General features: G+C 43.3%; 1 long non-coding RNA gene across 1 annotated transcript in view; it reads left to right on the forward strand.

The window, feature by feature from the left end:
- The first annotated feature begins 665 nt into the window (after positions 1-665).
- The window catches only part of LOC102548571 (uncharacterized), a 32,884-nt gene continuing 15,521 nt past the window's right edge, over positions 666-18,028 (forward strand). The window contains exon 1 of the long non-coding RNA XR_590934.4: positions 666-1,767. This is a non-coding gene — a long non-coding RNA (uncharacterized LOC102548571). The remainder of the gene's footprint in view (positions 1,768-18,028) is intronic.

The following is an 18,028-nucleotide window of genomic DNA, read 5'->3' on the forward strand; positions in this document are numbered from 1 at the left end:
ATTTATGAGCTTCTAATCCTAAGAGGGCTTTTACGCCAGTCATCTTGCATGTGCCTCTGCATGGTAGGTCTCCATTAGTGTCGGGAGGGAACCATGTGCTAAATTAAGCCATAGCCTTCAGATTTTTTCCTCTGCCAGCCTGGAGTGAGTATTGTGTTTCTTTTCCTCTGTGGGGCCAGTAGTGATAGGCCTCAGATTCCCGTTTTCTCTTTTACAGTTTGCATGTGGAATTATAGCCTATTAAAATGCCAGTGTGACACTCTCTTTTCTTACCTCTCTTTCCTTCTGAGACAGTGTAGCTCTTGCAGTCCTGGTAGATTCAACCCTCCAGTCGGTCTCCACTTCCCAAGTATTTAAATTCTAGCACCCTTTCCTCATTAGAAAAGTACAACTTGTCTACTCCAGAGGTTCAAAAGCTCCTTTTGTCTACACTTTTGCTATGCATCACCACATGATTGCCTGGTAACTTCTGTCTCCTCTTTAACAATGGGTTTCTTGTTTGGGGTAATTAGCTCTAAGTGAGCATCTAATTGGTAAGGATTCAGGATCTCTTCTCTCGGTTTCTTTCAATCCTGTAGGCCAGTAGCTCAGGTCTCTTAGCTTTTAAGTGTTATTGAAAAGTATTGAAAAAAGAACCAAAAAAAAAAAAAAAAAAAAGAAAAGTATTGAAAAAAAAAGTATTGGTTAGTTACTTTATCTGCTAGTTATTAGTCTAGATTGGCATGTCCACCGAAGTTGTTTTTCCTGGTTTATGAGTCTTTGGAAGACTGAGATTCATGCTTATCAACTTCCTGTTTACATCCCAGTGCCAGAATGTGGTCTCAGGGTGGAGGTTCCTCTTCTGAGGTCCAGGATAGAGGAGGGGTGACTCCCTAGAGGAAACAGAAGCTTATGCCAAACTCAGGGAGTTGGTTCATCCTGTCTCACTGGGGTGTGTGTGTGTGTGTGTGTGTGTGTGTGTGTGTGTGTGTGTGTGTGCGCGTGTGCGCGTGCGTGTGTGCGTGTGTGTGTCATTTTGAGTATAAGATCTTAAATACTTGAGAACGTTGAGAACTTGGGGGAAGAGGGATGTAGTGGCCAAGATCTAGTGCTAGGATGTACTGTGGAAACCAGGGTCGAATAGCCTGGGAGCCAGACCCAGTGAAGATGTCAGAGGCCGCCTGACCCAGCACACTGGCCTATCAGATATATCTATCACTTTACATCTGGTGAGAGGTTTTTATTTTAATTTTGTAAAAAGTTACTAACTCCTGGTTAGCTGATATTTTAATGAAGGGATGGTTCTCCTTTTCTAAGTCATTTCTGATATTTACATATTTATTTTGCTATAAGAGGGAAAACATGAGCCAAGTCATAATTAATCCCATGACATCACTGATATTCAACTCATGCCAGTACACATGACCTGTAGGAACTTGGTCAAGTCTCTGATATTAAGTTTCTTCTAATGCAAGAGTGAGAGAGAGGAACTATTCTGTCTGTGTTATAAGGGTATAGTGAGGGTTGAAAGGGTTTCATTCATGCTTTTCAACAAGAACTCTGCCACCAAGGCACTTAGGTCGCAGTGTGTTTTCTCAGTTATAGCCTTCCCTAGAAGTCCAATGGGGAAAACAAACAAAAAGGATGGGAACAGGGGCCAAAGTTCTGCTTGCTTATCCCAACTAAGCTTCCCAGTGGACTTTGGAAGATCTGCTTGAAACTCTCATCAAGAGATATCTTCACACATGTGAGGGACATAAGCTGAGAGCCCGAGTCACTCCCGAGTTTGTAAGTTCTCTTTGTGCTAGCTGCTGTTGGTGCTACCACCTGGCTGGGGTATGTGTGGTGAAGGGTGAACTCTAGCTGCAGCTTCCTCTGCATCTGAAGCTTTGTCTTGGGCTCCTGAAGCCTCCTTGTTTACAGGTGGTATGGAATACCTTCTTTCCTTGACTTAAGGTGGAACAGTTCAGAATGACCTTGGAGTCAACCTGAGGCTGGGCTTTGGCTGGACTCTTATGGTCACTTGGCTTCTATGACCGATTCTCCCATTTGTTGACATGACTCCATACTAATTTCCCCGGTGGACAATCCCATTACTTTACACAGGAATTCCTATCTCAGAATATGACACATGTGTCTCATTATTTGTTCCATATAATTCATATATAGCCCAGAGTGGAGAAACAACTGGATAATGAAAAAAAGAAAAAAAGAAAAAAAGCCAGCAAACAAACAGGAGGAAAAGCATGAAGACAAGTTACCAACTTCATGAACACTCTTTCTTAAAACCAACCCCAGGCTCCCAGTTCTTTAAGGTCCCAGGCAAATAAGAACCCTGTTCTTGTGGTGAGGAGACATGGGGTTGGGAACAAGTTCATCTCTTTGGGCTCTGATCATGTGCTTCCATATTTCCTTGAAGTCCAAGTGACTCGGTGACCGTGAGCAGACGTCTGTCAGAGTTCTCCCTGAACTGACCCCTTCTCAGTGAGCAGCGTGGACCCTTTACCCACTTTACCCACAGAGACTGATTAAGATTCCAGTGAGGCTGACCAGGAGAGGGACAATACTTGAAATGTGTGCCTTTGGTCATATTTTAGTTCTAGGGCCAAGACAGAAGTATGGAAAGCAGAACGAATTTGTTTTTTCATAGCTTATTTATTTTAAAGCGATTTTAACAAAGACTACAACTAGATGGGGGTTTTGTCTGAAATAAATATTTATATTGCAGGGAAAAAAATGTGGTGGTGCTCTGCAGTGTTTGCTCCATCAGCTCTGTGGTTAGGGGAGACTGGCCACAGGAACAGAGTGGTTTTGAGAAGAGAATTCAGCACAAGTTGGAAATCTTGGAAAAGGACAGAATGTTAAGTAAGCAGCAGATAACAAAAATACTGAGGTAGCATGAGGAGGCCACAGAGGAGAAAGCCTTTTGTGCTTGGCCCTGAAGAAGACAGGGCACAGTCTCTAAGAGCTGCACCTGCAGGAGCAGTGCTTGGTGGCCCTAGTGGCCTTTGGCAAAGGAATGTGGCCACACCAGGCACAACCCCAAGTTAGGCAACACCAGGCCAGATCTCTCTCCCCTCTTCTCTTTCAACCTCTTGCTTGTGCCCTGCATGGGCCCAACTAATTAGGAGCTCAAAGTAAAGAAACCTTTTAGGGTATAGGTCTGAGAAAGTGTGGAGAAGATGGGAGTATAAGGAAATGTAGTAGGTATTCTGCAAGGTGCTGGCAGAGTCAAATTAGCTAGTCACAGACTTTTAATAAAGTCCTAAGTTGGCTTCTAGTCAGGCAATACTTGAGTGATGAAGATCAAACGGCAGCTCAGAAACAGTCCAGAAACAATCCCTATAGGTAATGTGACTTTTGTGTACTAGGAGGCTAGGAACCCCAAATGTAAAGATTTGTAATGTCATTGTTGCTTCTTCCTGCAATAGGGTTCAGTCAGGGAAATGTAGACATTGACCCTAAAGTTATTCAGTAACCTGGGCTCCTTGAGGCAAACATTATCACTAGCATTCAAGAAGAGTTCCTGGTATATAACAGCAACAAAGAGAAACAACTCTCCCCTACCCCCCACTTTCACCCTTTCCCATGAGCCACGTGGGAAACATAGAGTCCTGTCAACTCAAATGCTGCAAAACAACTGGCGATAGCTCAAGAAGGGTGGCCCATCAAACCCGGTAGCACATAGCATCTGCTGGTGGAATTGTGAAACCTAAGCTCCAGACCTATGTATTTGGCAACTGAGTAAACACCACGTGATTGTGTACGTATCTTCACATACATGCGTGTGGTTTTGAAGGTTGGTAGCTCAGTGAAAGAACCCTTGGCTGGCGTGCATGAGGTCCTAGCTTTAATCTCTACAGCCAAACCCGAAGCCACTGAAAACAAAGTTGAATAAGGAGAAAGGGTTGGGTGGGCCCACCCTCATAGGATCTTACTTAGTTCTCATCTCAGTGAATCTTTGTCATGGTGTGAGTTTGTGGGCATGGGCGTGAGAATGATAGGGAACACTTTGGTACTGGAAAACCCCGTTCTCTGTTAGCTGAACACTCTGTTAGAGCCCAGGCCTTGGATAGCTCAGGCTTGAGCTATGAAAGCTAAGAAATTTCATCCTAAAATTTATAGCTCAATCTCAACTTGAAACTCCATATGAAGAATGAAGAATTGATATAAATTCTTAGCCAAAGGAGAGAAAGTATGAAAAGAATGGGTTTTTGTAAAACAAGATTTTTGGACTTTCGAAACTGCCAGAGAACACTGGATAGCAAGAGGCTATACACATAGCTCAATGGTAGAACATCTGTGAGGCCCTGGGCTTGGTTCCAGCATGAAAAAGAACTGGACCCAAAACAAAAATTCTCTAAGGGTTCAAGGCTCTGACATGTGTTCTGTAAATATTCGAAAGAGAATTATTATCCCACCAAGAAAGAAAGAATGGTTAACTGGCTTTCTCTGAGCAGTCAGTCCTTCCAAGGAAAAGGCTTGTCTGAAAGAGGGGCCTGTGCGTACTCTGACAGGAGCCTTCCCTGGGAGTGAGGGAGGATTTTCAGGATGTTGGCTTCCTCTGCAGAGCAAAACAGGGGTGGTGCTCCTAAGTTTTTTAGAGGGCAAGGAAGACAAAGGAGAAGGGATTCATCAGGCATGGTGGCACATACCCACATACCAGTAATGTAGAAGATGATAATGAATTCAAGGTCAGTCTGTCCTTTAAAAAAAAAGCATCAAAGGGATCAGGAAGCTGTGTCATGAACAGGCTGTTCCTATTCGCTTCTGTTTCCAGAAACTTCTGTGTTTCTGCTAGAAAATGGTGCCTTTCAAGTGTGTGCTGTAAACAGTGTCCTACTGGGAGAGGGGGATCCCACTTTAGAGGCTGCAAACAGCAAATCAGTACTCAGGGTTGTTTGACAAGTATGCTCGGCTGGTCTCTGAGGACCTGGGAACTCGATAAGTGACAACACAGAGGTCAAGGGTCAGTCAGTGAACTTCCTAGCTGTTGTTTCTGCCAGCAGCAGCAGGCTAAAGAGATCTCTGAGATCAGGGGGCTGTTTCAAAGCCTCAACTGCAGTTTCTCTTCCTGTCTTCTTAGCCAGTAACTGGAGTCAGCAGCCTTAAGCTTTGCTGACTGTTTGTCCAGATGGTGGAAACGATACTTTCAAAAACCGGCATTTTTCTTTTTATGTTTGAGGTTTTTTTTTTTTTAAATAAAAATTGCATTTATTTTCTTTTTCCCCATCATATTTATTGGTTCTTTGAAACCTACTCATAATTTTTTTTTATCATATTCACTCCTCCCATGACTTCTTCTAGGTCCATCCCCTTCCCTATCCACCCAATGTGTCTTTTTTTTCCTAAATAGAAAATTTACTGGTGGTTTAAAGTGTAAGTTTTGCTAATGAGAAATTTGGATGGAAGACAGCATTCGGACTAAACGCCGAAACACAGCTTCCTTTTGGGTTCTCTTAGGAATTAACTCATTTAGCTACTGAAAGTTGAAAAACAGCCAAAGGAGACTTGGCTGAGCCTGCCTGAGAGGGAGGAAGGCAAGAAGCCATTGCCCCAGGCACAGGCAGGTGGGAGAAAGGCAAGACAGGACAGGCGAGGCAGGAGGCGGGGCAGGTGCTAGGCTCTTCCTGTTCACCACCGACTTCACAAAGTCATCACCCCATTACGCCACTGCACAGGTCTCCTTCCTGACTGCAGGGGTCTCTTTGACCTCCAAAGACAGTTTCGTTCAACACAACTAAGTGACCAAAGTTGGTTCATTCCTTGGGAGTCTGCCCACGACTTGTTTATTTTAGGCATATTTAAGCACACCAAGTCTAGTGATAATTAACTCAATCTTGTGAACATGATTAAGCATGTATAAATCTGAGGAACAGTAAGCTAAATAAAGATTGGTCATGACCACACGAGACTCTTTGTAAAGTAAGTGTGCCACTTTCTGTAAGATAGGTTCTGGAGATTGGCCGAGAAGAGCAAGGGTCTGTGGGAGGGTCTGGTGTGATCTCTGGCCACATAGACAGCACAAAGGTCACCAGGCTAGAATGCACATCTATCCTTTCACTCCCAGCCTTCTGGATGGAAAACAGGTACAGCATTCCTTCCCTTGAAGGAATAACCCTGTAAGCTGACGTTCCTGGTTCCTCTAGCACGTATTGATAGGTTGTTTCTCTGCTGCCAGGGAAATGAGCCAATTCAAACCAGATTAGATTAGATTATAGGCGGGTTTATTGGGAAGCTGCTCTCAGGTGGGCAAGTTCACTGGCCCCAAGGATTGAGGCCAGGGGAGTCACCATGGGGAAAGTGGAGGGGAGGGAGAGAGAGAAAGAGAGAAAGAGAGAGAGAGAGAGGAGGAGAAAGAGAGAGAGGAGAGGGAGGGAAGAAAGTAGGGAGAGAGAGAGAGAGAGAGAGAGAGAGAGAGAGAGAGAGAGAGAGAGAGAGAGAGAGAGAGAGAGATCTGGATTATATAAGGAAGAGCCTCTGGGGAAATGCTGCCCAGCCTCTGGGCTGGAAAGTTCAGGGTTGGCAGGGTTGGGGGCAGGATACACCAGGTAGGGATTGAGGGATGCTGGAAGAACTAGAGAACCAGGTCTGCTTTGGTATGTAAAATATGCACCTCAGTCCCTTGTCCCTGAAACCAAACACTTGTCTGTGACCACAAGGACCTCTTCACCACATACTTCCGGTTTCTCTCCTCTCTGTGGCTGGCACACACACCACTATTGAATGTTGTCCTGGATTGCCTGCTGCATCAACCACTTATCTTTATGTTTTCCCTCTCCTGATTTTAAATCTGCTGACTGGGGCCCTGTGAATAAGATTGACAGATGATTGACCAGTAAAACAAGCACAGGTATTAGCATGTACGCTGTGTATTCATGGGGGTGGGGATGGGGGTGGTGGGGTGGGGCTAGTGACTGAGGGATGAGTACAGCCTGAACTCACACAGAATCTCCCGAGAAAACAATGGTCTGGTAGAGAACTGAGAAAACAAAGGGGAAGGATCTTGAGCTTCCAGACTGGCTCGGGCTGCAGAAAGGAATCCTATGTGGGTGACCAATGGAGATAGAGACCAATTAGCTGGGTCTGCCACAAGTATTCTTCTGTCCCTTTCTCTGAGTTGATAAAGCATGGAGTTGTTCTGAGCCATAGAGGAAACAAACCTAAAATAAAACTGAAGAGAAAGAAAGAGAGAAAGAAAGAAAGAAAGGAAGGAAGAAAGAAAGAAAGAAAGAAGGAAAGAAAGAAAGAAAGGAAGGAAGGAAGAAAGAAAGAAAGAAAGAAGGAAAGAAAGAAAGAAAAGAAAGAAAGAACTGGCAGAGAAGGGGAGGCAAAAGGATATTACTGTGTCTGCCTTTTTAATTTGCTTTATCTTACATCAGCATGTGAAAGTGGCATGCTTTGGGGTGATGCATTCTGCCACTTCTTCTGAAAGAGAAAATTACATAATTTTGTGGTTCTCTCACTTAGGTGAAAAAAGCAAACAATAACAGTCCCCAAGGGATGGACACTGAGGACACCAGAGTAACCCATTCAAAACACTTAGGACCCAGCTAGCAAACAGCAAATGCTATTAAATTTTCTATTTAAGAAATTCTTGGGGCTGGGGATTTAGCTCAGTGGTAGAGCGCTTGCCTAGGAAGCGCAAGGCCCTGGGTTCGGTCCCCAGCTCCGAAAAAAAAGAACCAAAAAAAAAAAAAAAAAAAAAAAAAAAAAAAAGAAATTCTTTGAATTTCCCTTATGGAGGGAAAAGGAGGGTAAAGAAGAGTGAGGGAGGGTGAGGAAGGGTGAGGGAGGGTGAGGAAGGGTGAGGGAGGGTGAAGGAGGGAGAGGGAGAGTGGGGGAGGGGGAGGGAATGTGAGGGAGGGGGAGAGGGAGGTTACAGGTATAAACAGTTATTTGTTAGAATACACTTCCTTCTAGAAATCTGGACATTGTTGAGTTGAGTCTCAATAGCTAATGACACCCAATAGTTGGTTTTGCAGGTAAAGCCTCTTGCCTCCAAACCAGATGACCTGAGATCCATAGGGTGGAAGGAAAGAACAGACTCCTGTAGGTTGTCTTCTGATTCCCACACACATACCATGGCAGGTGAGCTACACACATGTGCACATGCATACATGCACATAACACAAAATATACATAAAATATATGGTAAAAAGAGAATCAAATAGTTTGGAAGACTTGCTTTAAGTGAAGGTGGTGAAGCTGGGCCTACATAGGTCTATAGAGGGACACATTGAAAGGAAAATCACAATGCAAATATCACTGAAGAGCTTTACAACCTGGAGCTGGGAGGCCATTAAGTGGGCGGGACTTATGGATGAATTTAGCTCCTACCTAGAAATGTGAACAGGTATCACCTCATTGACCACAGATACCTGAACAATCAGAGCTATTGGACCCGAAAGCTTGGGATAGCGTCACAAGTGTATTAGACCTCGTCTTAGGGGCACTTCTGTTCTGTTTCTGTATTCTTTCCACCCTTCAGCAATGCCATTCTTCTTTATCCTATGCACTCAATTACTCATATATGCTATTGCTTTTCCTACATTCTGCAAAGCCTTCATTCAAAACTCTCTGAATCACCCCCCCCCAAATCTATAGTCCTCAGACCTCAAATAAGGTGCATTTTATGGATCGACTAACCCCTCAGATTAAACAAAACAATTGTCCAGGCCCAGAGAAGACACATTTATGATGTTAAGGAGTAGGCTGAGGGAATGGCTACAGGAGACCAGTGCTCTTGAGTTTGCAGAGAAAGTCCAATTTAGCTTGACTGGAAGCTGTGGGAAGAACCTTGCCTCTTCCAGTATAAATGGGGATTTGAGCACAGGGAAGCAGGAAGAACATCAGGACTTCACAGGAGAATCCTGAGACAGAAAGGGTTACGGTCAGACATCATGCCGGGAACTGACATTATTTCTACCATGGAAAGTAAATGTTTACTTTTATCTGGACACCCCTGGACTTTGAAAATATACTGTTTACTTGGAACGAAGTGTTGAAAAGCACAGAAGGACTTCGAGACTAGGCTCCTGTGTTAGTTCCAACAGCCCAGGTTAAAGCTCAGGACAGTTACTCAGACTGGCATCTCCATTACTAAGCTGAAACCAAGTTATTGTCTTGTCTCCCCAGAAGTTAGGAGAAAGGAAACAACCATATTTCACGAACAGTTTTGAGCGTGAATGTCTAGTTCTGAAGCAAAATTGTGTTAAGGACAGAGCTTGTGGCACATACCTATAATCCTAGTACTGAGACAGGAGGATCATAAATTTGGGACCACATTGGGCTACATAGCAAGACCCTGTCTCTGTCGTCCATCCAAACAACCAGCAACCAGGAAATAACTATAAAGTCTCTCAAACTAAACCCATAACTCACTGTGTGAGTAGGAAGCGGGCTCTGCTCTGCAAAACCCTCTCTACCGCTCCTTATTTTCTTTTGAACCAAGGTCTTACTGTTCAGGCCCAGCCAGTCTTAGACTTCAGTCCTTCTGCTGAGGTTACAGGCATGCACATGCATGCCTAACTAGAAAATCATCCTTAATGACTGAGATCACTCTGGTGGTTCCTGATAAGAATAGATTTGTTTTTCATGAAGAAAGCCGCTTGCTTTCTTGGTGTGCAGAGTTTTGGCAAAAGAGAAAACAATTGCCCAAGATTAGCTAGGCCTTCCTAATAAGAAAGGAAAGGGATTGCTCTACAACAATCTTTGGGCTGTAACTTGGGAAAACCTGTTTCAGCAGTTCTCAACGTGTGTTGTTTCGAACCCTTTGGGGATTGCATAGCAGATATCTATGGTCTGATTCATGAGTAGAAAAATTACAGTTTTGAAGTAGCAACAAAATAATGTTGTGGTAGGGAGGGGTCACCACAACATGAGGAACTGAATTGTATTAAAGGGTTGCAGCGTTAGGAAGGTTGAGAACTACTGTTAGGCTGAAGTGAAGCCTGTTGATAGAAAAGGACAGTCGAGGAAGGACAGTGGGTTCTAGGCTTAATGCAAATCTAAGGATTGCATTGGTATTTATTCAGTAATAGACCCTCTTGAGATGGCACACTTAGTTGACTGAGGTTCAAATCTCTGTGTGAAATATGGCTGGGCAACAGAGGCTGGGCAGTTGAAGTGGAAGAGTTAATGCCTTGGAGACTAACCTACAGTAGGGTTCAGGGTTGAGGTGTTCTCAGAGGCAACAGGGCTGGGGGTGTCATCAGATAAAACAGGACTGGGTATATTCTCAGAGGGAGCAGGGCTAGGGGTGTTTTTGGAGGGAGCACGGTTGGGAATGTCATCAAAGGGAGTAGGGCCCTTGGAGTGGCAGGGGTGCTAAGTGGACTGGTGAAAATTTCTAATTTTCTTCACTTATTCTCATAATCTTCCACGTTCTTGGATAATGAGGAGAGGAGGGGCCAGTGCCTGGGAGGAGATTGTGGACATGACGTACATATGAAGGTTGGAACAATTCAGTGTAAAGGGGGAGGCCACCATGTTTCCACTCAGAGTGGCACCGAGTGTCTCCAAAGGAAGGATGGGATAGGATCAACTCTTAACACGCAGTAGGGCAATATGGGATTACAGCTGCAGTCAAAGAGTTAAATAAATCAGGGACACAACTTTTGGCTGCATTTTCAACTTGGTCCGGCTGGCCATGTGATTGAGATGCATAATGCATTAGTTGAACAATGACATCTATTCAGTAACCCAAGCTAGCTCTGAGTTCCCTACAACAGCTCTTCTCTCAGCAGCAGCATCAGTGCAGACCTAGAGGAGAAAGACAATTCATTTAAAAAGTCTTTACAAAAACCTGTTAAGGAGAAATTCTTTACAGATTTCCATCACTGACTTAAATTACTTTTATTATAATGATATTCTTTCTCCCTTTTTCCTTTTGTGACCGTGTTTATTGAAATTACTACATTCTGAGTATCTACCTTTTATCTTTCCCACAAGATGTTAAAGATAAATGGAGAATGGTGGTACTTAACTTTTGTTCTATCTGTTGTGGGGTGGAAACATGTGAATCTTCCTGAGTTCAAAGCTAGGTTGGCCTACATAATGAGTTCTAGGTCAGCCAGGGGTAACACAGTAAACCCCTGTCTCAAAAATGATTTTTAAGTAAAGATTTGTTTATTTGTGTGTGTGTGTGTGTGTGTGTGTGTGTGTGTATGTGTGTGTGTATGTGTGTGTGTATGTGTGTGTTTGTATATTTATGGGTGCTTTGCAAATATGCATACCAGAAGAGGAAGGACATTAGATCCCATGGGACTACTGTTATAGACAGTTGTGAGCACCTATGAATTGAACTCAGAACTTTTGGAACAACAGCCAGTGTTCTTAACTACTGAGCCCTCCCCCTAGCCACAGAAGAGAGATTTTTAAGTTGGGCATCATGTAACATCTATAATTGGGCCCCGTTGTTTTTGTGTATGATGAGGTGAAATGATAATGGGAAGAGCACATGATAAAATTGTGGAAATTAAGAGACTGTTTTCGATACTTCTGCTATTTTGTGATGTGTCACACTGCTGAACAGAATGAGGAATATTCTCCTAAAGACCAATACGGGGTCCTGTTAGGCAATGGACTGTGGTCCATTTCAGCTGAGCTCCTAAGAAGTAAGTTGACCTTCCTCTAATGCCAGGCTCACTGGGGATAAGCACAAAGTTAAAGTTTAGTTGTTGGAGCTCTTTTTATTTCAATGGAGATATCATTAAGGTCCATCTGTTGCTTCCTGTATAAACATGTGTCTTCTAAATAAAACTATTAGATGCGGAGCTCCGAGTTTACAAAAGTACTTCTCAAAGGATAATCCTGCTTCCTGCAGAATCTCTCTGTGACTTAGTTGTGTTTGTCATCTTTCTACACTGTGGCCAAATCCTTGACTTGACTTAACCTACTTAGAGGAGATAAGATTTATTTTCACTCACGGTTTCAGAAGTTTCCATTTGTGGTTAGTTGGCGCCATTGTTTCTGGGTCGGTAAGGAGATGGAAGGTTGTAGTTGAGGAATGCTGCTTACCTCATTTGATGGGGAAGAGGTGGGGTAGGGGAGGGGTAGAGAATATAGTTTACAAGGGCTAACCTCCAAGGATCTATTTCCTTCAGTTTGGTCTCACTTCCTAGATTTTATGATACTCCAGTGTTCAGTGTTTTAATGGTCCATTTGATTCCCTCAAACACCATGTCTGAATCTTGATATAATGAGCCCCAAGCTTTCAACACGTGTGGGGGGCATTTCATATCAAAATGATAATAGCATTATTATTGTGAAAATGGACTCTCAAAGCTTTAACAACTAAATCAAGGCCACACAGGTAAGCAAAAGAGCTGGAGTCTGATACTTGGTCTGCATCCTCTCCTTCTAAGACCCTTCCTGCTTTAATCTACTTCTTTCGTCAGATAGCTCACAGAACACGAGGCCTTGGCTGTTTGCCCACTTGCTAGATGTGCCTTGGGTTCCAGTGCACATTTTGGTGCGAATGCAGAGACACTACCAGATCGACTTTGCTCCAACCTTGTCATGCTCTGGTAGCACACATTCTCCCAGGACAATCCTCATTTGGGTCCCTTGTTTTATACAGCTTATGTCTAGAAATGTGTGTGTTGCTTACACAAATGACCACCTTCTTCTTCCTCTTCCTCTTCCTCTTCCTCTTCCTCTTCCTCTTCCTCTTCTTCTTCCTCTTCTTCTTCTTCTTCCTCTTCTTCCTCTTCTTCTTCTTCTTCTTCTTCTTCTTCTTCTTCTTCTTCTTCTTCTTCTTCTTCTTCTTCTTCTTCTTCTTCTTCTTCTTCTTCTTCTTCTTCTTCTTCTCCTCCTCCTTCTCTCCTCCTCCTCCTCCTCCTCCTCCTCCTCCTCCTCCTCCTTCTCCTCCTTCTCCTCCTCCTCTTCTTCTTTGGTTTGAAATTTTCTTTTTCCATTTTTATTAAATTGGGTATTTCTTTACTTACATTTCAAATGTTATTCCCTTTCCTGGTTTCCTGTCCATCAGCCCCTTAACCCTTCCCCTCCCCTTCTATAAAGTTGTTACCTTCCCCATCCACCCCTCCCTACTCTCACCCCAACAATCCCCTACACTGGGGGGCATTTAACCTTGGCAGGACCAAGGGCTTCCCCTTCCAGGTGCCCCAACAAGGGACTGCTACTTATGCTGTTGGAGCCCTGGATCAATCCTTATATAGTCTTTGGGTAGTGGTTTAGTCCCTGGAAGCTCTGGTTAGTTGGCATTGTTGTTCTTATGGGGTTGCAAGCCCCTTCAGCTCTTTCAGTTCTTTCTCTAATCCCTCCAATGGGGATCCGGTTCTCAGCTCAGTTCAGTTTGCCTCTGTATTTGACATGTTTTGGCTGTGTCTCTCAGGAGAGATCTATATCTGGTTCCTGCCAGCACGCGCTTCTTAGCTTCATCCATCTTACCTAGTTTTGGTGGCTATATATATATATAAATATATATATATATATATATATATATATATATATGGGCCACATGTGGGACAGGCTCTGAATGGCTGATCCTTCAGTCTCTGCTCTAAACTTTGCCTCCCTATCCCCTCCTATGAATATTTTTGTTCCCCTTTTAAAGAGGGAGTGAAGCGTTCAATTTTGGTCATCCTTCTTGAATTTCATGTGGTCCGTGCATTGCATCTTGGGTAATTTGAGCATTTGGGCTAATATCCACTTATCAATGAGTGCATACCATGTGTGTTTTTCTGTGATTGGGTTACCTCACTCAGGATGATATTTTTCTAGTTCCATCCATTTGCCTATGAATTTCATGAAGTCATTGTTTTTGATAGCTGAGTAGTACTCCATTGGGTAGATGTACCACATTTTTTGTATCCATTCCTCTGTTGAAGGGCATTTCCAGCTTCTGGCTATTATAAACAAGGCTGCTATAAACATAGTGGAGCACGTGTCTTTGTTGTATGTTGGAGCATCTTTTGGGTATATGCCCAGGAGTGGTGTAGCTGGGTCCTCAGGTAGTACTATATCCCATTTTCTGAGGAACCTCCAGACTGATTTCCAAAGAGGTTGTACCAGTTTGCAATTCCACAATGGAGGAGTGTTCCTCTTTCTCCACATCCTCGCCAGCATCTGCTGTCGCCTGAGTTTTTGATCTTAGCCGTTCTGATTGGTGTGAGGTGGAATCTCAGGGTTGTTTTGATTTTCATTTCCCTGATGACTAAGGATATCGAATATTTCTTCAGGTGCTTCTCAACCATTCAATATTCCTCAGCTGTGAATTCTTTGTTTATCTCTGTACCCCACTTTTAATAGGGTTATTTGGCTCTCTGGAGTCTAACTTTGTGAGTTCTTTGTATATTTTGGATATTAGCCCTCTGTGGATGTAGGATTAGTAAAGATCTTTTCCCAATTTGTTGGTTGCCATTTTGTCCTAATGACAGTGTCCTTTGCCTTACAGAAGCTTTACAGTTTTATGAGGTCCCACTTGTTGCTTCTTGATCTTAGGGCATAAGCCATTGGTGTTCTGTTCAGCAAATTTTAAATGACCTGCTTCTAACCATCTTGGGACACCTAAATCCTGCCTTAGACAAGGAAAGCTGCTTCACTATAGGCTCAAGTGCAAGGAAAGGCTTTGGTATTCCAGGGAGACCATGGATCAAAAGTGCTGAAATTATCCAAACATTGATAGCGAGGAAGGATTTCTGGCTACCTTAAACTATCTATAAACAAATCTGCATTTTAAGACCCTTGTATGACTCATATAGGCACTACGTATGAGAAACAGTGTACTAGATCCCTCAGTATCTTCTCAAAGTCCTTCCTTTTTTTTTTTTTTTTTTTTTTTTTTTTGTTTTGGTTCTTTTTTTCGGAGCTGGGGACCGAACCCAGGGCCTTGCGCTTCCTAGGTAAGCGCTCTACCACTGAGCTAAATCCCCAGCCCCCCCCCTTTTTTTTTTAACTCAACCTCAGCTGACCTGGGCGATAGTTCCTATGGGTGGTGCCTAAGCAATGTTATGGCTGTTGCTTGGGCAGTTAAGACTGTTGTCCACAGACAAGGTCCACTTTAACTGTTTACAATATGAAGTCATGAAAAGGTGCTTATCTGTTAGATTAGTCTTCCTGGAACATGGCTGCACTGATAGGTACATGCTGGCGGCTATCAGAACCACGTAGGGACGCAGTCTCTGGAGGCAAATGTGTTGCACTTTCGATATTCCACATGATTTAAACCACGGTGTCTCAACATTTGATCCTTGAAGGATTTTTACGGGCATCTCAGCAATGCAGCAGACATTATCTTAACAGAATGGTGATGGGGATAGGCCCACTCTCTGACTTCTAGATTTGTTGCTCATGAATTTTAAGTGAAGGGAATATGGTTTCTCTTGGCCACAGTTCTTGTAGTCCAAGGGATTAGATGCAAGGATTCTTAATATATCCACATTAAATCAAAGAAGCAGGTCCTCACCAGACAGGGTTCGATCAATAATCTTTATGTTGGCTGTAAAACAAGGCTGCAACATGGGATATCAGTTTATGGAAATGTCCTAATTTGGCCATGGTGATGATTAATACAAAGTGGCAAGGACCTGGGAAGGACTTTGATGGTTTATGTTACTCTCTGGGGAGAAGCTAAGTGAGAGCCATGATTAGATCACAGTGATTGCAGATGTCTGCTGTGAGCTTGACTCCTGAGCTCAAAGGTCACAAGCCTCTGGGACACAGTATAGAAGCAGAAAACAACATTGAATCTATCCCCGCTTTGGCAGGGGCCTGCCCTATGTAGGCAAACCCAGCTTTATCAGTTTGGCTTCTTTGTCTGTGAAAGGCTAAGTGATTAAAGCTTATACAATGGAATAAAACCTATTAGAAAGCGCCACACACACTCTTAGTTCAAAACAAGTTCATTCTGAGATATTTTTAAAATATAGAAGATAATAACTAAGACATTCAATCTATTGGCCAGTAAAAACATTTTTAAGAGAAATTTTTTCCTCTGGTGAAATTAGTTATAGCCACAGTAAAAGTCACAGCTATGCCTACATCTTCCTTAGAACAAGGTTTCGCAGTGTGTGTGTGTGTGTGTGTGTGTGTGTGTGTGTGTGTGTGTGTGTGTAAACACTGCCAGGTCCCCTTAGGTAGTTTTCCATGAACCTCTCTACCCTTCTCTGTGACTATGTTTACTGTGAAGTTCTGGAATTTCCTTGATTGTGTAACCACAGACTCTTAAGTGTGGAGAAGCAATATCATGTAAGCACATGCAATAAAGAAATACCGGGGCTGGGGATTTGGCTCAGTGGTAGAGCGCTTGCCTAGCAAGTGCAAGACCCTGGGTTCAGTCCCCAGCTACGAAAAAAAAATACCAAGGCAAATGCATAGAGTGTAGAGACTAGTATGCCTTTATCTCAAATATGGTATTAAATGATGAGAAGCAGAATCAGGAGATAACATTTTCAGATTCTTGTTATTTTGATGGAAATCTATGCATTGTAATGAATTTGTAATGCATTCTATTTTCCCAAACAAAACTGTGCCATAGCTGCCCAAAGAAATGACCAACTCACTTACATATCTTGCATTTACCTTCCTTCCTTCCTCCTCTCTTTTTTTTTTTTTTTTATTAACTTGAGTATTTCTTATATACATTTCGAGTGTTATTCCCTTTCCCGGTTTCCGGGCAAACATCCCCCTCCCCCCTCCCCTTCCTTATGGGTGTTCCCCTCCCAACCCTCCCCCCATTGCCGCCCTCCCCCCATAGACTAGTTCACTGGGGGTTCAGTCTTAGCAGGACCCAGGGCTTCCCCTTCCACTGGTGCTCTTACTAGGCTATTCATTGCTACCTATGAGGTCAGAGTCCAGGGTCAGTCCATGTATAGTCTTTAGGTAGTGGCTTAGTCCCTGGAAGCTCTGGTTGCTTGGCATTGTTGTACATATGGGGTCTTGAGCCCCTTCAAGCTCTTCCAGTTCTTTCTCTGATTCCTTCAACGGGGGTCCTATTCTCAGTTCAGTGGTTTGCTGCTGGCATACGCCTCTGTGTTTGCTGTATTCTGGTTGTGTCTCTCGTGGGAGATCTACAGCTGGCTCCTGTCGGTCTGCACTTCTTTGCTTCATCCATCTTGTCTAATTGGATGGCTGTATATGCATGGGCCACATGTGGGGCAGGCTCTGAATGGGTGTTCCTTCTGTGTCTGTTTTAATCTTTGCCTCTCTACCCCCTGCCAAGGGTATTCTTGTTCCCCCTTTAAAGAAGGAGTGAAGCATTCACATTTTGATCATCTGTCTTGAGTTTTGTTTGTTCTAGGGATCTAGGGTAATTCAAGCATTTGGGCTAATAGCCACTTATCAATGAGTGCATACCATGTATGTCTTTCTGTGATTGGGTTAGCTCACTCAGGATGATATTTTCCAGTTCCAACCATTTGCCTACGAATTTCATAAACTCGTTGTTTTTGATAGCTGAGTAATATTCCATTGTGTAGATGTACCACATTTTCTGTATCCATTCCTCTGTTGAAGGGCATCTGGGTTCTTTCCAGCTTCTGGCTATTATAAATAAGGCTGCAATGAACATAGTGGAGCACGTGTCTTTTTTATATGTTGAGGCATCTTTTGGGTATATGCCCAAGAGAGGTATAGCTGGATCCTCAGGCAGTTCAATGTCCAATTTTCTGAGGAACCTCCAGACTGATTTCCAGAATGGTTTTACCAGTCTGCAATCCCACCAACAATGGAGGAGTGTTCCTCTTTCTCCACATCCTCGCCAGCATCTGCTGTCACCTGAGTTTTTGATCTTAGCCATTCTCACTGGTGTGAGGTGAAATCTCAGGGTTGTTTTGATTTGCATTTCCCTTATGACTAAAGATGTTGAACATTTCTTTAGGTGTTTCTCAGCCATTCGGCATTCCTCAGCTGTGAATTCTTTGTTTAGCTCTGAACCCCATTTTTTAATAGGGTTATTTGTTTCCCTGCGGTCTAACTTCTTGAGTTCTTTGTATATTTTGGATATAAGGCCTCTATCTGTTGTAGGATTGGTAAAGATCTTTTCCCAATCTGTTGGTTGCCGTTTTGTCCTAACCACAGTGTCCTT

This window comes from Rattus norvegicus, chromosome 2, assembly GCF_036323735.1.
Source record: "Rattus norvegicus strain BN/NHsdMcwi chromosome 2, GRCr8, whole genome shotgun sequence".
Classification (NCBI taxonomy): Eukaryota; Metazoa; Chordata; class Mammalia; order Rodentia; family Muridae; genus Rattus; species Rattus norvegicus.